The sequence below is a fragment of the Lactuca serriola genome, chromosome 5 (assembly GCF_051521515.1).
Source record: "Lactuca serriola cultivar US96UC23 chromosome 5, Lser_US96UC23_V15, whole genome shotgun sequence".
NCBI classification, from domain to species: Eukaryota; Viridiplantae; Streptophyta; class Magnoliopsida; order Asterales; family Asteraceae; genus Lactuca; species Lactuca serriola.
In genome coordinates, this window is record NC_136412.1 from 249,114,291 (window position 1) to 249,124,310 (window position 10,020).

The 10,020-nt window shown below is 50.0% G+C and overlaps 1 long non-coding RNA gene across 1 annotated transcript; it reads left to right on the plus strand.

Annotated features, from left to right (window-relative positions):
- Nucleotides 1-8,155: 8,155 nt before the first annotated feature.
- LOC145053976 (uncharacterized) lies at nucleotides 8,156-9,500 on the plus strand. The gene is made up of 2 exons (XR_013684638.1): nucleotides 8,156-8,816; nucleotides 8,914-9,500. It is a non-coding gene; the product is annotated as an uncharacterized LOC145053976 (long non-coding RNA).
- Nucleotides 9,501-10,020: the final 520 nt, after the last annotated feature.

The window sequence follows — 10,020 nt, forward strand, 5'->3', positions numbered from 1 at the left end:
TGATAAGGTTGCTGCGTTGTTTCGGGCTGAGTTGCCGGAACTGTTTGGGTCGATCAAGACCGCCATGGTTGAGTATTTTGATGAGCGCTATGCAGCTCTCACAGAGACGGCTGCCGCGGCGGCTACAACGACTGTAGCAGCGGCAGGAGGAGGAGCCGGTCGAGGTTTTCAGTATCAGGACTTCGATAATACGAAGCCTCCTACCTTCGACGGGGTTCAGGACCCGATTGTTGCTATGAGATGGTTGTCGGACGTGGAGGGGTGTTTCTTCACGTGTTCATGCCTTGCTGATCAGAGGGTGAGGTGTGCTCTGAACCTGTTAAGGCTCGGGGCGAAGGATTGGTGGAGATTGACCACGGGGTCGTATTCGGATGCGCAGAGAGCTGCGGTTTCATGGGATCAGTTTCGGGAGATGTTCAGCACTCGTTATGTTCCGCGGGTTGAGAGGGAGAGATTGGCTCAGGAGTTCCTGGAGCTGAAGCAGGATTCGGAGTCGGTGACGGAGATCACCAGGATGTTCACCGAGAGGGCGATGTTTTGCCCTGAGTTCGCTTCAGAGCAGGCTCAGATGTCCCGATATCTGAGTATGCTCAAGAGGGATATCAGGCAGTTTGTGTCTACGCAGAGGTGCGAGAACTTGTTGGAGTTATAGGAGGCCGCCAGGCGGCGTGAGTTGGAGATTGAGTTGTAGTTGCGAGAACAGAGACAGGCTCCGGTGCAGTCGCAGCCGGTGTCGAAACGGTCCAAGACCGTTGATTCTAGATTGGGAGATCAGGGCAGCCACACTTGTGGGAAGTGTGGGAAGGGTCACACCGGAGTTTGTAGGTCCGGTGGTGCATGCCGCAAGTGCGGAAAGGAGGGGCACTATGCGAGGGATTGTCGGCAGGCAGCCCCGGTTCGGGATCTGAGGATTTGTTATCATTACCATCAAGTTGGACACTTGAGGGTCAACTGTCCACAGCTTGCTGTAGGACCGGTGCAGGCTCCAGCACCGACCACTTTGAGGACTACGGGTGGAGGTCAGGGTGGAGCGGAGCCCCCAAGGGCTCAGGGTCGTGCTTATCAGCTTACAACAAAGGAGGTCAGGGCAGTGCCGGATGCAGCTGCGAGTATGTTTCTTCCTTGATGTCTTGTTATTTGTGATTTTTTTTGGAGTATCGTATATCTGCTAGTCTCGTTGTGTGGTTTCTGGTATTGTATTCGTTGTTCCTTGAGGGTTATGGTATGGTTAAGGGTTTGGTGTTGGGAATTTTGTTGGTTATCTTTCATGAGGGTTATTAGTGGGAATCTGACGTTTGGTCTGATGTTGGGCAACATCTGCAGTCTGAGGAGTGGTTAGCTGAAGGTCGGGTTTCTTTCGAGCGGTGATGATCCGTGATGATATGTGATTCTGTGAAGGTTGCTCGTTCTAGTGGGAACCAGTCCGCGTGTAAGGTATTGTGTTGTGTAGGGTTGATAAGGGAGGTCGGTGATGGCGACCGGTGGTTGATAGTCAGTGCTCTAAGAGGGGGAGAATTGGAAAATTATCCGGAAGATCGATGAGCATGAGAGGTTGTTTAGCTGCTTGGGATTCAGCAGTGGTTCTGTCAGCCAAGAGCGTAGGTTGGTATGAGCAAGTGGCAGGCATGCGGGGCGGGATACAGACCAAGGGTGATTGATTGTGGAAGGCCTGGGATCGGGCCGAGATTGAGTATGTAAGATGGAGATGGAGTTCGGAACCCCTAGAGGCTAGAACAATATGCATGGGAGAGTTTACCGGAGGGATAACTCGGAATGATGAATGATAGTTGAGCGGTCCGGATAGACTGAAGGCCGGTAGGCGTACCAGTCAGGCCGAAGGCTCGGAGAACGGTCCAGACATGCTGAAGGCCCTGGAAGGCGGTCCAGATCTGCTGAAGGTTCCGAGAGTGGTCCAGATGGGCTGAAGGCCTGGAAAGGCAGTCCAGTCATGCTGAAGACTCTGCATGTGTTGATAGATCGGTAAGAGGAAATGATTGAGTATGTCGCGACGTGTTAGCGTTAGAAGGTCTGGCCCCGGGTATTGATCATGGTGAGTGGAAGGTAGAGCATGGACTTAAGAGTCCTTGCGAGCAGATCCAGAGCATGTGTGGTGCATAGGATAACGGTTATGCTATAAGAGAATGGTGTAGTATTGGGTGAGCACCGTGGCATTTGTTGTAGTGACAAGACGGCCAAGTGGATTTCCTTGGTAAGGAAAGGGAAAGGAATGTGGCTCCGAGATGGAGTGTAAGTTCATGGAAGTGAAAGCAGTAATGCAGAGTTATGATTGGGGTGTCCCAATCATGGTTGATGAGTAGTGTGTCTGCGACTGTGGTATGGGATCACATCCAGGTTGGATGTTTGCTGAGGTCACGGAAGGAATTTCCGAGGGTAGAGTCAAAATGCTCGGAAGGAATGCATGGATGGAATCTTGGATTTCCAGTTTGATTTTGATCAAGGATTTATGTATGTGGTGGAAATTCATCCTGGGGGATGTTTGGAGGTGTTGTCAGTGTATCGGGTTTTCCCAACTCGAAGATGCTAGAGCCAGTTCAGCATGGGTATGAGATTGCGGTGGAGAAACTCATGGGAGTTGCTCTAAGGCTGAAGGATGTGTCATCCTGTCAGCATGGAATGGATAAAGTTGGGCTCAGACCGGGAATTCCGGTGGTTCATGGTTATTTCTAGCTCGTATGAGTCGAGTGATTGTTATGAATTGGAGCAAGTAAAGTATCATGGAGTGGTACTCAGCTGATAAGTGTGATGATCAGAGGATGAGGCCGGTGGCCGGCTTGAAGCGGTGGTCAGAACACCGCGAGAAGGAAAATTGGGTTTGGGTTTTGCTGGTTGTGCTTTGAGGAACCTGGTCTGGTTAATGCCAGGTGGTGCATAGCGAAAGTAGTTCTGGAGTTGTGTTGCCGCAGGCTTCGAGGACGAAGCCTAATTTAAGTGGGGGAGAATTGCAACATCCCGAAATATCAAAACTAGAGTTGAAGGGTTAAAAGTGTAAGTGGGAAAGGGCAACTCGGCGAGTCCACGAGTGGACTCAGCGAGTAGGGTCGCGACTCTGGTCGCGTGTTAAGTGACCAACTCGGCGAGTAGCATGGGTGGACTCGGCGAGTTGGTGCTGAGTGGAGAAAACCCTAATTTCGGAGGTTGAGCCCTATATAAAGAACATAACACTTCTTCCCCAGCCTCTTTACCTTCCCTTTGAGTTCCAGAAACCCTAAATTCGTGTGAGCCTTCCTTGGTGAGAGATTAGAGCCTTGGAGGAGGTAATCTTGGAAGGAAATTGAAGAGCAAGAAGAGTGGAGCAAGGGGCTTTGCAGAGAATTGGTTCATTCATCAGTGGGAGCCTTCATTTGAGGTAATAATCTTCTGTTTAAGCTTTTGTTCATCTAGATCTATCATTTGTGGGGGTTTTGGGGCATAAATGAGGTCCATCTCAAGTTTGGTGTAAGATCTGAGGTTGCTACCTTAGATCTAGGTTGTTAATGATCCAGAAAGCCATAAAGTCTATGCTTAAGAGTTGTTGGTGAAGTTCTTTTGTCCTAAACCCTAGCCCTAGAGTGTAAAATGTCTAGATCTCTTTGGATTCACGTAAAGTTTGCCACTTTACGTGATGGATGGCTTGTAGAAGGGTCGATCTATGGTTTAGAGCTTCTACATGGCTTGGAAAGCCTCTATATGGTTTCAAATCTAGGGGTACTCGGCGAGTCACAAGGGTGTACTCGGCGAGTTGCTTGAAGATAGACTGAAACTCGACGAGTTGGAAGAACAACTCGGCGGGTTGGTTAAAGATGGGCAGGAACTCGGCGAGTTGGAAGAAGAACTCGACGAGTTGGTTGCAGATAGCTTTGGACTCGACGAGTCTGTTCTTGGACTCGGCGAGTCTGGTCGTGAGGTCCTAACCTTTCTTCTGGTTGAGCTGTTAATCAGTGAGTCGAGTGTGGAAGGACTCAGAGTTGTTGGACTCGGCGAGTCTCGGGGTGACTCGGCGAGTTGAGTCGCGGATTGGGGGAAGTTCTGAGCATGGGGACTCGGCGAGTCATCGGGTTGAATCGGCGAGTAGAGTCAGTCAGGGGTTGACTTTGACTTTGACTTTGACCAAGGGTTGACCAGTTGACTTCCAGGGGCATTTTGGTAATTGTTGATATTGTTTTGAGTTCAGTGTTGGTGTTGGCTAGCGGTGGAGATCGTGTCAGTGGTCGGAGCAGCTTGGGCTTATCTGTTCAGTCGGTAGTTGCGAGGTGAGTTATCCTCACTATATCAACAGGGTCTACGGCACCAAGGTCGATCCTTTATCGGATTGTGATCCGGGTATCGTTGTTATGTTATTGCCTTGCTATGTTGCATCCTGGTAGTTAGGATGGTATATGTTAGAGACCTGGTTAAGGTCGGAATCCTGGTATATAGGATGATGCTATGCTAGTGACCGGTTAGGTCGGTGATGGAACATGGACCTCCGGCGACGCTTCTGGTCTTCTGCTGCGGCGGAGATCTGCTAGTCACAATCAGAGAGACGCGTTAGAGCCGCCCCAGGGACTATGCCCCGGGAGCGGGATCCGACGGTCAAGTTAGATCAGCTAGAAGATCTGAGATGGTCCTCCATAGCTGGAGAGAACCATCTTGGTGCTGGTGGTGGCTGACGGCGGTGGGTGGCGGCTGAGCCACCCGGCCAGAGTATAGTGGTGACTGAGCCATGGGGAAGTCTAGTGGTGGCTGCACCACTTGGGGGAGAGTCTAGGGAAAAGGTCCCTTTACATGGAGGAGGTACTATTCATTATATAGGGGACGATTAGGTCAGGCCTTGGGCCAGACCAATTTAGGCCCAACTAGCAAGGAGTTGGGCAAGGCCACCCGGAGGCGCCGGGAGGGGCTGGCGGGCGTGCCCCAGGAGAGGATGGCAAGGGAGTGTCAGGAGAGGGGCTGGAAAGGGAACGCCAGGCAGGGCTGGCAGGAGCGCGCCAGGCCATGCTGGCGCGCCAGGGCAGTCTAGCCCACGCTAGTGGACCATATCTCATCAAGTCCCCCCCAGTCTGGTGTTATTGGTACGCGGCCAATGACATCGGACTGGACTTAGTAAAATAAAATGGGCGTCGTCAAGTCCCCCCTAGTTTGATGCGATTGGGTTGCTGACAATCGGATCGGACTAGATAAAGCACCAAAACATTTAAATAATAAAGAGAAATGACCGAACCTCGCCCACGAGAGCCGTGGGGTTGTGCGATGAGCCAAACACTGCTTGAGATGACTTGATACTCCTTCATTGAGAGGAGTGCGAGCTGGTGAGATGCAACATAACTGTTGCTGTGATCATGCGGACCGAAGCTGCTAAAGAGTGTTATGCGACACTGATGTCGGTGGAATGTCGGACCGGGGTAACTAAGAAGCGTAAGCTTGACATTCAGTCCCTAAGACTGTTATCCGACATGATTGTTGTGGTTGTCATGTGAGATGGGATGCCACCAGTAACCATCTACATAGTCTGCATTGCGGTGTACCAACCCTATCCCCCCCCCCTTTCTTAGGGGAGGCAAGGAATAGATTCCGAGAGCTTGGCGACTAGATTGCTTAGCGAGGGTCACATAGTAAGACTATTGTCAATAGCCAGACAATAGAATTGTTGAGGGATAGGCAGTAAGGCTATAGGGTGGGGCTGCATAGCGAGACCGTTTCCGAGAGCCAGGAAACAGAGGTGTTGTGGGGTACGCGACGAGGCTACAGGTAAGGTTACACAGCGAGACCATTTCCGAGAGCCAGGAAACAAAGGTGCCGTGGGGTACGTGGCGAGGCTACAGGTAGGGTTACACAACGAGACCATTTCCGAGAGCCAGGAAACAAAGGTGCCGTGGGGTACGCGGCGAGGCTACAGGTAGGGTTACACAGTGAGACCATTTCCAAGAGCCAGGAAACAGAGGTGCTGTGGGATCATAGGTAGCAGGGCCGCTATCAGGATGACCTTCTTGTTGGAGAGTATCCTCATTATAGCAGGTTGTAATGCGGATAACACTTCACTGATCGTCCGAACACCCAGAGAGTCGTGATGACTGCGAGATAGGAAACGCCAAGATCATGGTGTGGAAGAATCTTGTGATGTGTGACTTATGATGCACGACTTAAGAGAATAGCTTGGGCTTAGCAGCCAATGATCATGGAGGTGTTACTCGGGAGAGCATCGTACGGAATGGATCGGGCTTAGCTACCAATGACCATAGACCTCACGCGGGAAAGCATTGCGTGGGATGGATTGGGCTTAGTTGCCAGCGATCATAGATAAATCACGCAGAAGAGCATCGCGTGAAATGGTCGGAGCCTGTTGCTATAATGGAGTCGGGCTGAGAAGCCAAACGACTCAAGGCGAGGGTACTGAACCTTGCATACGGAGCTTGCCGCTATAATGGAGTCGGGATGAGAAGCCAGGCGACTCGAGGCGAGGGTACTGAACCTCGCGTGCGGAGCTTGCCGCTATAATGGGGTCGGGCTGAGAATCCAGGCGACTCGAAGCGGGGGTACCGAACCTCGCATGCGGAGTGTGCCGCTATAATGGAGTCGGGCTGAGAAGCCAGGCGACTCGAGGCGAGGGTACTGAACCTCGCATGCGGAGCGTGCCGCTATAATGGAGTCGGGCTAAGAATCCAGGTGACTCGAGGCGAGGGTACTGAACCTCGCATGCGGAGCTTGACGGTATAATGGAGTCGGGCTGAGAAGCCAGGCAACTCGAAGCGAGGGTACTGAACCTCGCATGCGGAGCGTGCCGCTACAATGGAGTCGGGCTGAGAAGTCAGGCGACTCGAGGCGAGGGTACTGAACCTCGCATGCGGAGCGTGCCGCTATAATGGAGCCGGGCTGAGAAGCCAGGTAACTCGATGCGAGGGTACTGAACCTCGTTTGCGGAACTTGCCGCTATAATGGAGTCGGGCTGAGAAGCCAGGCGACTCAGGCGAGGGTACTGAACCTCGCATGATTGGGCGTAGCACCCCACGATCTATGCGTCTAGCTCGCGTGACCAGTCTGGGTTAAAGCGGAATGGTACCTGATGCTTTGCTGCCTCGCTAGTCGTACTAATAAATCATGCCTCGCTGTCTCGGCTGTTTGCGGAGAACTATGTGGCGGTGCTACTTAGGACTTGATAGTGTAGCTATTGTCAAGTGGTACGTAGTGAGATTGCTGTCAGGAACTGGCCAGCAGGGCTGTTGAGGCCCGTGCAGCGAGCTGCTAGCGATAGGTGAGTAACGCGACTATTGAGAGTTGGGCAACAGTACTACCGAGAGTTGGACCACGCGGCTACTCTCTCCATCCGGAATACCAACATCATTCATGGTGTCAGCTTTTTATGTACTTTAACTCTTCCCCTTGGTAATAAAAATCACTTCTACATAGTGTCGTACCAACACTATTCCCCCCCCCCCCTTTTTTAGAGGAGGTGAAGAAAGGGAAAGGTGGATGTATAGTTGCTGAAAGCTGAGATGCATAGCTGCTGGTAAGAGTCAGGCGACCCCAGTACTAACAAAAACAGGGGTGCACGGCTGGATCGACTGCTGAGAGTCAGGCAACGTAAATGTTGATGACCGAGATTTGCGGCTGCTGGGCTGGGCCGTATGGCTACTGAGAGTCAGGCTGTGTAACCGCTGAGAGCCAGGCAGCACAACTGCTGGGGGCTAAGCAGCGAGACTAGCGAGGGCCGGTTAACATGAGTGGTGAGAGCTGAGTAGGAAGGCTGCCTGAAGTTACAAGTGCTGATAGCTGAGCAACACAACTGTTGAGGGCTATTTCAAAATGCTTCACGAGTAGCAGCAGTAGTGTACTACTATTCTCCCTCCCTACCTTTTTTTTTTTGAAAAGTCTGAGTGATGCAGATCGCAACTCATTTTCTGAAAACATTTTGTGTTGGGCGGGAATGTAGCGCATGAGTACTGAGTAGTTTCTTTTTTTTTGTAAAATTGGGTATTTTGCTGTTGGTGAAATAGTCCAAGAACATAAATGAATTCTGGCAGCCCAATGATAAGAGACCATATGAGAAAAACAGCCCAATAAATGTTAGACCATTTATAGGTTATTAGCCCATTAAGTTTTTGATCCAACCCAAAATAAAGACCAATGTAAAAGGAATCCAAATTAAATATTGTGACCCATTTTCAAACTATGGCCCCAATAACATGTTCAGGAGCCCATTTGAATAATCAACCCAAAATTGATTTAGGGAACGCCCCATATTTTGTTACGATTTGGAAAAAAGGACCAGTCGATTAGTACCCGTCGTCACAGAAACTGAGCAAAGGATGCATCCTACCAGACGCAACTGTCCCTATGGTTCGTCGCCGGAGGGCAACGATGGGAGATGAGGTCAGAACAGCGAGCGGTGAACGAAGGTACCTTGAATCTGGTCGCTGGCGATGGATCAAGGAATTGAGGTCGAGTATCGGAGTCTGACGTGCCAGGTTGTGGAGCAACGGCTGCCACCCAGCGGTAGCGAATTGATGAAGAAAAAGGCCCCAGTCTCGATGGTGATCCGATGGTGTCACCCTTCTCCCCCCTGATGATGGCGATAATTGATGGTGATGAAATTGACCGGTGATGGCAACTGGGTTCTAGTCGTCGGAGTCCGACATGCGTTGTGGAGCAGTGGTGGTTGTGATTGAAGGGGACCGATAGCTGTAGTCGTTGACTGGTGAAGTTGAGTTGGTGGGTCGATTGGCAATGTTGCTGCTTTATTTGCCGGCGGCGAACAGGAAACAAGCGGCCTGACATGCGCTAGTTCGTCGGAGCGGTAGGTTTTTCACCACCTGTGTTGAAGGTGGGCTGCGAACTGACCGGTAATGACTCCAACAATTGTTGTTCGATGATGATTTTAGCGATTTCCTATTAGTGTTCTTCGTTTGTAGTTGAAGCTCAGTGACACACTCTTTGCAGGCATCGTTGTTCTGCTGCGTGTTCTGACGGTGATGATGATTCTTGAAGATGGAACGACCGGCGATAGGAAGAACAAGCCTCACCGGAAACGCAGGTCTGTTTGGCGACTAGTGATTGGGATGGCCGACGACATTGGGTTGCGCTTGTTATTTGGTCGCCGGCGCGGAATCAATAAGCAAAAGGTGGTGAGCGCCGTCGTCGATTGAAGGTTCGTTAGATCTGGGTTGAGTAGGTCGACTGGCGGGGCAAGGCGCGACCGGGGAGTGAGTAGTTGGTTCGTGCTGGTCAGGGGAAGCAGTCGACCAGCGATGGCTGTTGGCATTGGGATTGCCTTGATTGCCCGGGAAAATGTGTTGACCCGGTGGGTCCCAACTGTTTTGTTTTTTCTATACGTAAAGAATTGGACCAGATGGGGGTCCTTTGTTTCTGACTTCTGTAGACAGCTCTGTCTCTGGTGCACTGAGCACCCTTATTCCCTTTTTTTTTTTTGTCAGCTATGAAACGACAACAACAGCTAAACAACAGTTGTATGTTGTATTTGAGTTTCTCTTTGTGCTATATGTATTGAATATACTTTTTTTTTACTATTGACAACTGCGTCATTTGTTTGGTGCATTATGCACCCTTTTCCCTTTTTTTATTATATTTCGAAATGGTGACAAAAGTAGTGTAAAAGAAAGCTGTAAAAATTGTATATTGTGCATATATATTTTTTGAAAACCATTAACTGAAATGGTACACTGATGTGAAATGCAACTTTCTCAATGTTGACTTAGACATATTTGAATATACAACTTAAACAAACTTGTTCACAGAAATGTACAAGCCGTATGTCTGTGTGTACAACTTAAACAACTCAAAGTGGGTTAAGACCCATCAAATCTTCTCACCCCCCCTTTTTTTAAAGGTTCTTTGAAATGTACAAGCCATATGGCTGTATGTACAAATAGTTGTTGCAGTGGGAGTGAAGATGCTCACAGAAAATCTTTACTAAAAACGATTTTCTGATAATATATGTACTGAAATGGGAGAAAAACTCATAAAAATTTCTTTTCTTCTGAAACAAGCCCCCAAAATAAAAACAAAAACGGATCTAAGAAGGTTTTT